This window comes from Pararge aegeria, chromosome 9 (genome assembly GCF_905163445.1).
Source record: "Pararge aegeria chromosome 9, ilParAegt1.1, whole genome shotgun sequence".
In the NCBI taxonomy this organism is placed as follows: Eukaryota; Metazoa; Arthropoda; class Insecta; order Lepidoptera; family Nymphalidae; genus Pararge; species Pararge aegeria.
In genome coordinates this window covers 2,941,053-2,950,905 of record NC_053188.1, presented here as the reverse complement: position 1 = coordinate 2,950,905, position 9,853 = coordinate 2,941,053, and positions in this window count along the sequence as shown.

Sequence of the window (9,853 nt, the reverse complement as noted above, 5' to 3'; positions counted from 1 at the left end):
AAAATAAACTAGCCTAGCTATTTCAACGTCAGTAATCTGTCTAATTTTTCTGACTGCGTAGGCAGCCGAGCTTAGTTTACCCGCTAGTGAATCTATATGGGCACCCCACTGTAGCTTATTATCCAAGGTCACACCCAGAAAAACTGTGGAAGTCTCTATTTTTAGTGATTCACCATTTATCATTATATTTTTATCAGTTTTCTTTACATTTGGTAAGATAAATTCGACACACTTTGTTTTTTTTGCATTTAAAATTAAGTTGTTAACTGTAAACCAGTGCGACACATGCGACATAACACGGTTTACTTCGTCAGAGTTATCTTTACTCCTATCAGTCTTAAAAATTAGAGATGTATCATCTGCAAACAATACAATGTCGCATGTTCCACTGACATGGTACGGTAGATCATTTAAATACACTAAAAATAGAGAAGGACCCAAAATCGAGCCTTGTGGGACACCCATTGAGGTATTTGAACCCTGAGACTTTGCATGTGAGAACCAAAAAATATACAGTTTACGACAAATGTATAAAAGTATATGGCAAAATTACCTTACTTAATAATACAGAAAAAAGATGATAACTAAATCCTAAAGAGAATTTATTTTATTACTTGTTTATTGCGCTGGGAATTCCAGGTTCTTAACATATTTTATTTACGTTTGGGACCTGAACTCGAAGGCACATTCAGGTTTTATACAGCAACGAAATAAATTCAGTGGAATTATTTTGTAAACTTTATGTTTTCTTTTTGTGAAGTAAAATTCCTTTTACTTTTTGTTACATATTATCATCGTCATCATCATCTGCAGGCCATCTTACCATCTCACTGCAGGACGCAGGCCTCGTCATTCATAGAAGAGCTGGTTTTAGGGCTTAGACCTCTTTCGGGTTCGATTCCAGGCAGGGACAATTTGGGAATTAAAATTTCCGAATTTTCATTTACCTGCCACGGCTGAGACCAGTCCAGACTAGTGTGGAGGTTTCAGCCGTGGCAGGTAAACACCCTACCGAAAAAGACGTGCCGCTAAGCGGTTCAGCGTTCCGGCACGATGTCGCGTAGCAACGTTGAAAACGTTTAAAATTTTAAATACGGAATCAATTAAACTTTACGGATTCACGCTTAACCTTACCTTAATCAAGATTATTTATATTGATATCTATTAATCGATTTTGGTTATCTACAAAAATTGTAGTTGTCATAAAAATGTATTAAAAACTGTGCCTAATACTACTAACTAAATGTTAATGTATGGGGGATTTTTCCGGAGACGGTAACATGGATATCACTAATTCGGCCAAAGCGCCAGGCCACGCCACTTGTCAAATTAGTTTATAACCGATTGCTTATTATCTCCCTGCCAGTTACTTTATTGCACGCATAACATAAAGGAAAACCAACAGTAAATCCTTTACATTGAAACACAATGTATGCATGCAAAGGCGACCTTATTGCTGCGAGCAATCTCTACCAGAGTGTTCTAATAACTAAAGAAGGTGGAAATTCACAGAGCAGGCGTTACTTTGCGGAAATCCATGAATAGAGGGTACATTGCCGAAGATCTGTTTGGTTTGGAGTATAAGGATTGAAGAAATTATAAATTACACCATACAGATTCTCCTGCTTTTCGCGAAGTATATCAAATTAAGTTTAATTTTCATCATGCAGTTTTAGACGGTAAAGGGTTAACCTGTAAGGGGTATGGCAGCCGTTCTACGCAGCATTGTACCGTAACGTTAAAACGCTCGGCGATACGACTTTGTCGGTAGACAGGGCTAAAACGTTAAAAATTCTGGAGTCTTGCACCTTAGTTATTTTTTACCGTAATAAAATTGACGTACAAAACACACAATCTCTCTTCTGATGCGTTTCCTACAAAATACAATCTAGGGTTATTAAAGAGGCGGACAAACTCCTCAAAAGCCGGCAACTCATCGGTGGTTCCTCTGGTGCTGCAATGTTTATGGGCGGCAGTGATCACTTAACATCAGGTTACCCACTTGCTCGTTTGCCCGCTGTTATAAAAAAAAACCCACTTAATGCTACATTCAAAATTCTCAGGATGGTAGGCCTGGTGACATTGTAGTAGTAACTCTCCAGGCGAGCTACTTGTGTGCCCCGAAAAGCTCTACTACTATTTTACTACTACTTCTACTACTATTCCTACTAGTTTAGGTATGTCTTCATCGACACTTTTTTAGGGTTTCAGCATGATTACTTTGCCAGAAGTGAAGTATAGTGCTATTTTCAATAATAAATAAATATTTAACGACACATCGCCATGTAGCCCCAAAGTAAGCGTAGCGTGTTATAAGTACTAAGATGACTGATAAATATTTTTATGAATAATATACATAAATACTTATAATATACAGATAAACACCCAGACACTGAAAACTTTCATGTTCATTACACAATGATTTGGGAATCGAACCCACGGACTCAGGAAGCAGGGTCGCTGCGCAAATGGGCCGTCATAGTGGAAGATAGATGGAGGTACGGAACCGTAAAAACGCAATAAAGTCCAGGCCAAGGGTCAGGAATGTGACAGTAAGTGGCCGTTCACAAGTGAAGATGCTCTCAGCATATACCTGTCTACCTGTAGCAGCTGACAAGGGTAAAAGATTAAACAACTGTATTATTTAGAAAGTCTTTAGAAATCCTATGGAGAAAACAGCCTGCATTCAGTCTATCTAATATTACAAATGCGTTAGTGGGTCTATTTTTTGTTATCTATGTTCGCGACAACGGTTGAAACGATTTTGATGAAATTTGGACACATGTAGCTTGCATTCTGGAAATATGCGTAATAATATGTTTATCCCGGATAAGCTGCTAGTAAAAGGAATCAAAAAAATATATATTTTCACATATTGTTGTATGTTTTTTTTTGTATGTGTTTGTCTAGTAAGTTATGATATAATCAATTATTTAATTTGTTATAATCTACCACTCTTTATTTAATTTTGTATGCGGCTATACCCAACATATTTGTTTGGAGGTTTTTAATAATGTTACGAGTAAAAAAGCTTGGTTATGAATTGCTCTAACTTCATACAACATTAAATGTGAGATGGTGATAACAAAAAAAAACCTGGCTAAGTTTGTTGTGGGCACTTCTTAGACCAGGGCGCGTTTGGAACCCTCCTAGCTTTAGTTTTAAGTTAACGAATGAAGTTATAACCATCACTAACATTAGAGTAACATTTTAAATGTATGAACGCTTCATAAGTGCCTGTAATAAGGTCTACATGAATAAGAAATCTTTTTAGGTCTACATGAATTTTGGTATGAGTGCCAAACTAACATAGGAAACAATTAGGTTTTAGCATTGTAATTATTTATCACTTATTACTTAATTACACTTGCCATAAAATTAATTAAAAAATAAATAGACCCAATTTAAATGTAGGGCGAAGGTGGAACTCTAGAGGTACAAGTCGGATTTGAAGTCTTTTTTGCATTTGATATCACCCAATTATTGAAAAAGGTTATAACTTTGCTATATAGGATTCGAGCATAGGCAGGCTATACGACGCGGTGGTTAAAAAATGAATGCGTGAAAGGGAAATTTTACTTATCAGAACGTTGAGCGCGAAAGGAGTCGCAGGGAACCGCTGGTATGTATGTTTGTGATTGTGTATGCATGTATGTAATTGCATATGTTTGTGACTCCTTTATTCCGCAACTTCTGAACCAATGCGACTGTAATTTAGAATTGAGATAGGATAAACCGTGGGTCAACACATTACTAAATTTCACTATTTCTAAATTTTTCCCGGGTAATCTCCAAGTCCCCGGCGCAATTTGTGAACTTCACGTCGATGAAACGCGATGTTATCCTTGACAAATAGGGTGTGTGTGCGTGTGTGTGTGTGTGCGTGTGTGTGTGATTAATACCATAGGTCGGTCGTGTTACTGAAAAGATCGGTCGGTCCTAGATGGCCTCCGCCAAAAATGACGGTTTTCATTTATATTTTTAGTAATGCAATTGCATTGCACGTGTTTACACTTATTCACCACCCGTAACACCGAGGGGCACAGCTAGTTAATAAGTTCCTATTATTAAGATCCTGAAAATACAGTAGATATATGTATAATTTACGTGTACATTTATAATTTACGTTCCACCTTCTTGTGCTATTCTTGTATATGTATCTCTGTGATTTTTTTCTGTGGTGTACAATAAAAGTGTGTTCATTCATATTTACGAGTATATAATTTTAAAAGCCTACAGTACAACTTTTTTAAATGATATATTCCAACTTTCTCTCGTTACTGAACACAATATGTAGGTATTTAATATTATTCCCAAATCCATTTACGTCGAAGACAAATAAGGCAAGAAAAAAACAAAAGGCATTCCAGTTAGTCTGACAAGTTTGATTGATTGGAAATTACTTGCGTTTTATTCCTTTTTGTTTTATTTGCGTTTTAGCTTTCCAATTGGTTATAATCAAAGATCCCAGTTAGAAAAAGATGACGAAACTGTCAGAATATAGTGTTTATTTCGAATCTCGTGCTATACTATTAAATTAATTTACTACTCGTGAACTACATTACTTAAATTATCTATATATTATTTAAGTGTATCGCTAGCCAAGCCCTTTTATTTGCTATTCATATTGAGGAATTTCTAAAAAAAAATTGTAATCTGCCATTTTCACAGCCGTTTTTAGACAGCCGGTTGGCGCAGTGGGCAGTGACCCTGTTTTCCGCGTCCAAGGCCGTGGGTTCGATTCCCACAACTGGAAAAATGTTTGTGTGATGAACGTGAATGTTTTACAGTGTCTGGGTGTTTATCTGTATATTATAAGTAGGTATTGATGTGTATTGAATTCATAAAAATATTCATCAGCTACCTTAGTACCCATAACACAAGTTACGCTTACTTTGGGGCTAGATAGCGATGTGTGTATTGTCGTAGTATATTTTTTTTATTTTTTGGCGGCGGCCATCTTGGACCGATTTTGACCAATTAAAAAACTGAATCAAAATCGGTTAATCTTTTCAGAAGCCATGATGTTAGGGAAAGACGTGTTGACGTCAAATTTATAATACCACGTCGTTCTAGCGTTGGGGGTTAAAATGGAAATTAAAAAAGCGAATCATTTCCCTCTGAAGGAAAGCCGAAGCCTAACTACAAGGCTTTCGCTGCATACTTATTGAATTAATTCCTCGAGGAAAATTTTGAAATCCCTGGCTTATAACCAGTAAATATGTTTTCCAGACCAGTAGTGAGTGCTAATCGGATCTTTCCGGGCACTGATCACGCGTGGACAAAAATACCTACCGCAGTTCGTACGAGGGGTTGTATGATGATATCGTGTTTCGACTAATATTTTGAAACACTTTGTAAATAAATAGGTCGTATAATCTATCTATACTTATAATAAAACTGTAACTGGAAGATTTCTGTACATTTAATATATTTTGAATATTTTTAACGGGGGGTGCTTTATAATTTATACTGAGTCCAAAACAGATTTTTATTCAATTTTTGTATGTCTGTCTGTCTTTCTGTCTGTCCGGCCATCAAGTGAAAACTACTGAACGGATTTAAATAAAATTCGGTATAGTAGTAGCTGATATTCCGGGTCAATATATAAGATACTTAGTATCCCGATAAACAATAAAATTCTTCCGGGAAACAGGATGATTTTTTTTATCAATTTTACTTCATAGCTCCGATAGATTTCAACAGATTTTAATAATTCTTTTTTTATTTGAAAGTGTATACAATCAAGCATGTATTGTTTAATTTTTATAAAGATCTGATAAATATTGTAGGATACTTTTTATCCCAACATTAAGCTCGGTTCCTTTCGGAGAGGGGATGAGAGTGTTTGAGGATTTTACACCATAACTCCGACAAATTATAACCGATTTAAATAATTATTTTTGTACTATAGAGGTTATAATATGTGTTTAATTTCGCCCAAACTTTGCGTGGATCTGAAAGTCTTTAGAGATAGAGGACAGAACTCCTCAGCGGACAACAGCAAGCCCCTCATTTAAAGCTTAGCGATACTGAATACTTTAATTTTTTTTAGAACTAAGTACAACTAAATTGAATGCCACATCAAAAAACAAAATCAAACGCAGACGAAGTCGCGGGCTACAGCTAGTTATACTATAAAGGAGTATCAAAAAGAAAAAAGCGTAGACAAAGAAAGCGATGGGTTGATCATTTCAAGCAGACGGCAGGCGTACTATGGTCAAGGAAAGCTCGGAACCGGCACACATGGAAACAGCTGGAGGCATATGCGTCAGGAAACGCTGATTACTATAAACTGAAGTGCGAAATATTAGTGTTAATAATTTAAATTTACATATTGTACATACGTTATATCAGCAATAAAGGCTTTATATATTTATTTATTGACTAGCGTACCCAGCCCGCTTCGCCGGGCTAGATTTTCCTTTATTTTTAAACAATAAACTTACATAGTTAAATTTTTAAATTAAGTCTCATAATATATGAAATCATTTATTTCTCTCCGTATTCATTCTCTTCTATTCTCTTCTCGAGCGGGTGAAGATCATTATCTAGACCCATGTACACCCAACAATAGAATATCATCATAGTAAATAAAAGCTGTATTTGACAATTCAAAAATAGGAGTGCTCCGATCATCACCAAACTTTACAGGATTACTTGCCAAGTCAATCCGGAGATTCCCTGAAAGTTTCATCGAAATCGGTCAAACCGTTTCGGAGCCTATACGGAACATACCCACACACTTTCTCTTTTATATTTATTTATTTATAGAGGAGTATAATTAATTAAAAAGCAATAGCTGATTTCTCAGCAAACTTGTTTTTAGTATTTTCAAAGTTATACTTCTTTTGGCGCGTTTGGGAAAAAAATTATGAGAGTAATTTTTACGATGCGCGCGCACACCATCACAAAATATCGACACCCTGAGCTGACAGCTATAAGGTTTGACAGTGTACACTTTCTTTCACTTTCTTTAATTGATTCAATTGTACAAAAAACGAAAATTTTAATGTTGAGTGAAACTTAGTTGTCCGATAATAAGTCTATTACGAGTAGTTTTCCAAATTTAATGATGTTTATTATGTCTATTTCTTTAATTATGTACAATATTTTTTTTGTGATATTTATATAATTTTCTTTAACTAGATAATGCGTTATAATCAAATTTTCAATGTCTAAAAAAAAAAAACTTTTTCTATTGTCAGTGCTGCTTTTTCTACAAACGTAGAATAAGGCGAAAGATGAAATTTTTGAAAAGATTTTTATCTTGTTACGCCAAAGAAGTATAACTTTTAACGGGTGTACATGAATACACACACGTTTTTTTTATCATATATAGCTAGCTAGCTGTTGCCCGCGACTTCGTCTGCGTTTGATTTTGTTTTTAAAGTATTCAGTATCGCTAGCCTTAAATGAGTATAGTTGTATATTCATATAACATGTGACTGTCAATTAATTATAGACAAATAATTTGCAATAAAATAAAATTGTGAATTTACTTAAAGATCTAAGCTATCCTATCTCTTAAGTTGGACCAGACTGCCCACGGTGTGCCAATTTAATTTAAAATCGGTTCAGTAGTTTAGGAGTCCATCGCGGACAAACATCGTGACAGGAGATTTATATATATTAAGATAGACTACATTAAATGTAATTATTGAAAAGTTTTCAGCTTGAAATAATGAATAAATGAAATAAAAACATACAACTTTATATACTGCTTGACGGTTGGAGTTGTATCTATTAAAAGTTGTAATAAATTCATGATGCAGTCTTTCCTAGCGCCCGCTTGTGGCCAACATACAATTTAAGTTGAACTGATTGTAATAATATCGTATGTTGATAAATTTAATAAAATATATAACTTACAAAAATTCAACATTTTCTCTGGATAATATTAGTTAAGATTGTGTGGTAGATACATCTCTACGGTACTCAAATAAAATAAATAACTCTGCCAGCAGGCCGATTTACTTGAATAAAGTTATTGTGCAGAAACTCGTGAAGTTTTCAACTGAAACTTTCATACCTTTATCGTCAAAGTTTAGAGCTTTATAGTTGTGTCCAAATTTATATCCGAATGCATTTCGTGCGAGATAAAATTTCAATGCCATTTCGAATCAGGCACCAAGTTATAAAGTACAAAAAGGACCATTTCTTCCGTTCTCGTAAAGAAGATATTTTCTCCCAATGTTTTGTTATCTAAGTAAATTATTCATCATCATCATCATCACTTCAACCGTTGGACTTCTACTGCTGGCCAGATGCCTTTTGTAGAGTTCCAGAATCCACGGTCCTGGGCCACTTGTTTCTAGCGGCTCCCAGGGGGGTGTAAGGGGGAGGCAGTACCAGTCAGCTTACCAACGATTGCCTATTAGTGCAGTGAGCAGCGACCCTGCTTTCTGTGTTCAAGGCTGTGAGTTCCATTCCCGAAACTGGAAAATGTTTATGTGGTGAACATGAATGTTTTTCAGTGTCTGGGTGCTTATCTGTATGTTATAAGTTATTATTTAAAATATTCATCAGTCATCTTAGTACCCATGACACAAGCTACGCTTCCATTGGGGCTAGATGACGTTGTATGTGTTGTCGTAGTATATTTATATTATATTTATTTATATTAATCATTTAAATATTCATCTTAGTACTTATAACGCTTAGTTTAGGGCTGAGATGGCGATATGTGTATTATCGAAGTGTAATTATTTATTATTAATTGGCAGCACGTGGTTAACGCTGCCGCCTCAATAACAAGGCTCTGGCAACCCAGTAATGGCGTAAAACTTGTAAGCAAGTCCAAAATCCCTTGACCCCCTCGGGAGTGGGTAGCAAGGTATTGGTGCATAAGGACCAGCACTGCGATCAATACAAAACTTTGTAGATGCGAAGTCCAATACACACATAGTAAATAATTGTAATAATGAAATCTGTATTACTAAGTTGCTTTAGTATTTCTGTACAAAGTAATTTTTTATGTAATAGTTGTATTACAGCCAATTTATATATCAATCAAAGCAAATACATATATGATGCAAGCGAACTCCTTCAACTAGGGCTGCCAACCGTACTCTAAAATAGAGTATCGCACTCTATTTCACATAGTTGTACTTTATAATCCGCAATACTTATAGCCTAGGTACGCTAAAATATCCTTTTTTTTACATAATTTTCCATACAAAAATCAGCAATGCCTACCTATTGTATAACTTAACCTTTCAATTAAAATTTTGCTATTTTACGTAATCTGAACAAAGTCATCAACAAATTCCGACTCACATAATTAAAAAAAATGAATTATTTTAGCGGATACGTGCTAAAAAAACAAAATTTAAAATTAAAAAAAAACAAAATTAAGTTATAAATATGTACTTTTTATTTACCACTGCTAAGATCATGCATATTCTGTTTCTGTTTTAAAAAGATGGCAACCCTACGCTCAACCAGCTTTCGATTTAATAAATCCGTTCGTTACGAATCGCATCGAAAGGCATATCGGCGTAGCCTGTTGCGTCGAAGCGCTACGCCGTAGCAGTTAGCCCGCGGACGCCAACGTTCCCGCGCGTAGCCGCCAGTCCGCCATTCCGCACGTAGCTCGTCTTACCTACAGTCCAAAGAAATTTCAAGTTTAATTCCCGAAGTTTATAAGTTTCGCACGGAAATAGTTACGTGAAAAATTTGTTTTTTTTTAAATGAAGAACTGATTTTTTTGAGTGATGATTTTTGAGGAATATAATGACATTATTACGGAGTTGGTCTTATAGCTGGTGAGTAAACTTTTGGAATATTATTATAAAGTATTGATATTTACTAAAATTATTAAAAGTTTCATTCCTAAATTGATATTAATTAT